The sequence below is a fragment of the Triticum dicoccoides genome, chromosome 4B (assembly GCF_002162155.2).
Source record: "Triticum dicoccoides isolate Atlit2015 ecotype Zavitan chromosome 4B, WEW_v2.0, whole genome shotgun sequence".
NCBI lineage: Eukaryota > Viridiplantae > Streptophyta > Magnoliopsida > Poales > Poaceae > Triticum > Triticum dicoccoides.
This window is the reverse complement of record NC_041387.1, coordinates 563,366,010-563,371,722: the sequence shown is the minus strand read 5'-3', so window position 1 is coordinate 563,371,722 and position 5,713 is coordinate 563,366,010.

Here is a 5,713-nt window from a genome sequence, read left to right as displayed (position 1 = left end):
GAGGCGGAGTTTCTTCTTGTTTTCCCCCGCTTCCGCGGGAGGAATCTGCCTCGTCGTCATCAGACAACAAGGGTATGACGGCCTTGCACCGGGTGTTGGGTTTCGTAGTAATTTCAAAAAATTTCCTACGCACACGCAAGATCATGGTGATGATATAGCAACGAGGGGAGAGTATTGTCTACGTACCCAACGCAGACCGACGGCGGAAGCGATGACACGACGTAGAGGAAGTAGTCGTGCGTCTTCTCGATCCAACCGATCAAGCACCGAAACTACGGCACCTCCGAGTTCGAGCACACGTTCAGCTCGATGACGATCCCCGGACTCCGATCCAGCAAAGTGTTGGGGAAGAGTTCCGTCAGCACGACGGCGTGGTGACAATCTTGATGAACTACAGCAGCAGGGCTTCGCCTAAACTCCGCTACAGTATTATCGAGGAATATGGTGGCTGGGGGCGCCGCACACGGCTAAGGAATAGATCACGTGGATCAACTTATTGTGTCTTTGGTGCTAGCCCTGCCCCTCTATTTATATGTTGAGCCCGGGGTCGAAACTTGGAGCAAAAGCCTCCTCAAAGTCGGTTTTGCCCGAAAGGCAAGAGTCCCACTCGGACTCCAGGACCAAACGCCACAATCCTTGGCGTCTGGCCCAGACGCCATGGGCCTCGGCGTCTGGCCCAGGGCCAGACGCCAGGGTCTCCGGCGTTTGGCCCCCTGGCCTCCGCAAGACTCCTTTTTTCACCGACCTAAAGCCTCATGGGCTTGACCCCTTGGCCTAACCATATCATCCAATATATGAATCTTTACGTCTCGACCATTTCGAGACTCCTCGTCATGTCCCCGATCTCATCCGGGACTCCGAACTCCTTCGGTACATCAAAACATGTAAACTCATAATATAACTGTCATCGTAACCTTAAGCGTGCGGACCCTACGGGTTCGAGAACAATGTAGACATGACCGAGACACGTCTCCGGTCAATAACCAATAGCGGGACCTGGATGCCCATATTGGCTCCTACATATTCTAAGAAGATCTTTATCGGTCAGACCGCATAACAACATACGTTGTTCCCTTTATCATCGGTATGTTACTTGCCCGAGATTCGATCGTCGGTATCCAATACCTAGTTCAATCTCGTACCGGCAAGTCTCTTTACTCGTTCCATAATACATCATCTCACAACTAACATATTAGTTGTAATGCTTGCAAGGCTTATTGGAGACACCTGTCATCTCACAACTAACATCATCTCACAACTAACATATTACCGAGAGGGCCTAGAGATACCTCTCCGACAATCGGAGTGACAAATCCTAATCTCGAAATACGCCAACCCAACATCGACCATTGGAGACACCTGTAGTACTCCTTTATAATCACCCAGTTACGTTGTGACGTTTGGTAGTACCCAAAGTGTTCCGCCGGTAAACGGGAGTTGCATAATCTCATAGTCATAGGAACATGTATAAGTCATGAAGAAAGCAATAGCAACATACTAAACGATCGGGTGCTAAGCTAATGGAATGGGTCATGTCAATCAGATCATTCTACTAATGATGTGACCTCGTTAATCAAATAACAACTCATTGTTCATGGTTAGGAAACATAACCATCTTTGATTAACGAGCTAGTCAAGTAGAGGCATACTAGTGACACTTTGTTTGTCTATGTATTCACACATGTATTATGTTTCCGGTAAATACAATTCTAGCATGAATAATAAACATTTATCATGATTATAAGGAAATAAATAATAACTTTATTATTGCCTCTAGGGCATATTTCCTTCACCGGGGGCCTCTCCTGGTCCGCCCTCTCAGGCCCCTCGTCCTTTCCGGATGGGGCGGCCTCCTCTTCTTCTTCTTCCCCTTTGGGGGAGGAGTGCGCCTCGTCGTCTTCGGACGAGGCTTGCGCAACCTTACGCCGGAGACCCTTTCGGGTCCCCGGGGCCTTCTTATCGGCCTTCTTCTCCGGCCCCTTGTAGGGTGCCGGGACCAGCATCTTCGCCAGAAGATCATTAGCTGGGCCTTCTGGCAGCGGAGCCGGACAGTCGATCGGCTCCGTTGTCTCCACATAATCTTGCACAAATATACACAATTACTTAAGGATTCCCCGTGAATATATTGGGAAGAACCAAACTCGATGACAGCCCAAGTACTCACCTGAATAGGATGCCACGTGGCATGGAGCCCACGGTCCTCGGATATGAGATGAGGTACTTCGGAGGCCTTGAACAACGCCTTCCACGCGTTTTTGTGCTTCATGCCGTAGAGCCTCTAGAGCGTCTGGTGTTCGGCCGAGACGAACTCCCTCAGATTGAATGTCTGCCTTTGGCATGGCAGAATCCGGCGAAGGAGCATGACCTGGATCACGTTGACAAGCTTGATGTTCTTGCCCTTCATGCCCTTGATGCGGTTTATGAGTCCGGTCAGCTTTGTAGATTCGCCCCATAACATGCCCTTCTGTTCCCAGGAGGTGAGTCGCATAGGGGTTCCAGATCGGAACTCGGGGGCCGCCACCCAGTTGGCGTCGCGCGGCTCGGTGATGTAGAACCACCCCGATTGTCACCCCTTCACGGTTTCTGCAAAGGAGCCGTCAAGCCAGGTGACGTTAGGCATTTTTCCCACCATAGCTCCTCCGCACTATGCTTGCTGGCCGCTTACGATCTTAGGCTTCACGCAGAAGGTTTGGAGCCACAAGCCGAAATGAGGCTTGATGCGGAGGAAAGCCTCGCACACGACAATGAATGTCGAGATGTTGAGGACGAAGTTCGGGGCTAGATCATGGAAATCTAGCCTGTAGTAGAACATGAGCCAGCGGATGAAGGGGTGGAGTGGAAACCCCAGTCCACGGACGAAGTGGGCAAGGAAAACGACCCTCTCGTGGGGTCCTGGAGTTGGAATGACCTGCTCGCCGTCTGGTAGCCGGTGCGCTATGTCTGCGGCCAAGTATCTAGCCGCCCGAAGACTTGCGATGTTCTTCTCCTTCAAAGTGGAAGCCACCCATTTGCCTCCTGCTCCAGACATGTTTAGCTGTGCAAAGAAGACTTGGACTAGGGCGCTGAGCTCGAGGAGGCGAGAGTGGGCAAATGAGGAAGAAGGCGTGGGTAAGAATGGGGAACTATTATCCCTTTATAGAGGCGACAAAAGCGGTTCACCTCCCCACTAGCCTGTTGAGAATCGCTTACTTCCCAAGCGCTATGATTGATGGCATGGGGGATTACCCATACCCGTATTGATGAGAATCCCGTGATAAGGAGACATGATATCTGCTTTGACAAGACGTCTCAAGGAAACCGCCACGCAATGCGTGTTGTGGCTGGTTGTGGAAAAATGGTTCGAATAATGACCTGGCTGTAATGGCATGTCATGTCGTCTAAAAGTTGATAGCTAAAGCATCATTCTCTCTAGGGTGGTATGTGAAGATCATTTTGCAGATCCGAACACGGTCTACGTGTTCGATAATAACCTTGGAGTATTCGGAGAAGGAACCCGCCTTGCAATGCCGAAGACAAGACTGCGCGTCGGACTCATCGTCATTGAAGCCTAGTTCAGGGGCTACTGAGGGAGTCCTGGATTAGGGGGTAACCGGACAGCCGGACTATATACATCGTCCGGACTATTGAAGCGTGAAGATACAAGACTCAAGACTTCGGCCCGTGTCCGGATGGGACTCTCCTTTGTGTGGAAGACAAGCTTGGCGATCCGGATATTATATTTCCTTCCTTGTAACCGACTCCATGTAAACCCTAGCCCTCTCCTGTGTCTATATAAACCGGAGAGGATGGTCCTTAGAAGACCGATCACAATTACAATCATACCATCATAGGCTAGCTCTTAGGGTTTAACCTCTATGATCTCGTGGTAGATCTACTCTTGTACTACTCATATCTTCAATATTAATCAAGAAGGAAGTAGGCTTTTACCTCCATCAAGAGGGCCCGAACCTGGGTAAATATTGTTTCCCTTGCTTCTTGTTACCATCAGCCTAAGGCGCACAGATCGGGACCCCCTACCCGAGATCCGCCGGTTTTGACACCGACAGGGACCACAGGTGAACGACTTGGAGGCGGTGGCTCGCCAGTTGCCACAGATCAAGTAGCCATGTTTAAAATATCATTTTTTAGTGGGGTTAAGAGTTCCAATTTTCAATGGCGCGTTATAAGTACTAAGTAGTTTTTAGAACGATTGGTATGGAGTGAAAATGGAATTCATCGTACTACGTACTCCTTGGTGTATGGTTGTATGGGTTTATGTTGCGAGATGTTGAACCTGGTAGTTCTAGGGAAAATACTATGGTTTAGATTTAGATGATGGCTTTCAGTAATGAAAATCGGAAGGGGAAATCCCTTCTAAGATTAAAAAAACTACTACCTCCATTTTTGTTTACTAGTCCCTATCGTATTTTGGGTCAAAGTTTGTCCACGAATTTTACTTGTAAAATGTGAATGGAAAATGAGATTTTGTTATACCCAAACAAAAAAGGACTGGAGGGAGTGATTTCTCTGACACGGATGCGACCTCTCATAGTGCAGGCATTGAACCGGTGCGCCGGCCAAAGAGGGCCCCACTTGCTACAGGCCCGGCTGAACACCCTCCTCGCTGCATGCAACCGGCTTTAGACTGCCCCGCCTACGCGTGTGCCGGCAAAACGTCCTTCCGAGATCCGGCCAGCATTTTAGAACACAAAAAATGACCAAAATATAATTAATTACGCATGGTCTTGACTTGTTGTGCTTGCACTGGTAGCACGAACTAGAGGTTTTCCTTTATTTATAACTCTCCTCACATTTTTTTGGCTTTGAGTGAATCATGGTTGTGGACATTATGTATGAATGTGCAGATATCTGTTGTAACACCCCGGATGTAACTTTCCATCTTTGTAACTCCAACTCTTGCCATTTTCGGCTATGTGTTATGATATTCCCTCCGTGGTTAGGTTTTTGTCTTTTGTTTTGCATTTTATTCGTGTCATGCATCTCATATCATGTCATCATGTGCATCTCATTTGCATACGTGTTCGTCTCATGCATCCGAGCATTTTCCCCGTTGTCCGTTTTGCAATCCGATACTCCCACGTGCACTGGCGCACCCCTCTTGTCTCTTTCGTGTGCGGGTGTTAAACGTTCTCGGAATGGACCGAGGCTTGTCAAGTGGCCTTGGTATAACACCGGTAGACCGCCTGTCAAGTTTCGTGCCATTTGGAGGTCGTTTGATACTCCAACGGTTAACCGCATAACCACAAAGGCCTCTTTTGGGTTGCAGCCCAACACCCTTCAAAACAGCCCAATAACCCATCTAAGTCACTTCCATGCTCTCCATCGTCGGATCACGATCGTGTGGGCGAAAACCGCACTCCATTTCGAGTCTCCTAGCTCCCCCTACCTACAAATATGTCCTCCCCGTGCAAATCCGGATCGAAACCCTAGTCTTCCCCTTCCTCCGCGCACCGGACACGTCCGGACCGCGCCGGACGCGTCCGCCCGGTGCCGGATGCGTCCGCCCCGCCGCCTAAGCCAACCGTCCGCCGCCACGTGGCCCCGGTGCCCGCGCGCCGCCGCCGGCCCGCCAGGCCCGCGCGGGGCCCCCGCGGCCCGTCTGCCGCAGCCCGCGCTCGTCCGCGCCTCCGCCTCGTCGTCTCCACCGCCGTCCAGCCACCGGCCGCCGCCGCCGCGGATCCCTGCCACGCCGCCCTGGTCGCCGCGCCGACCT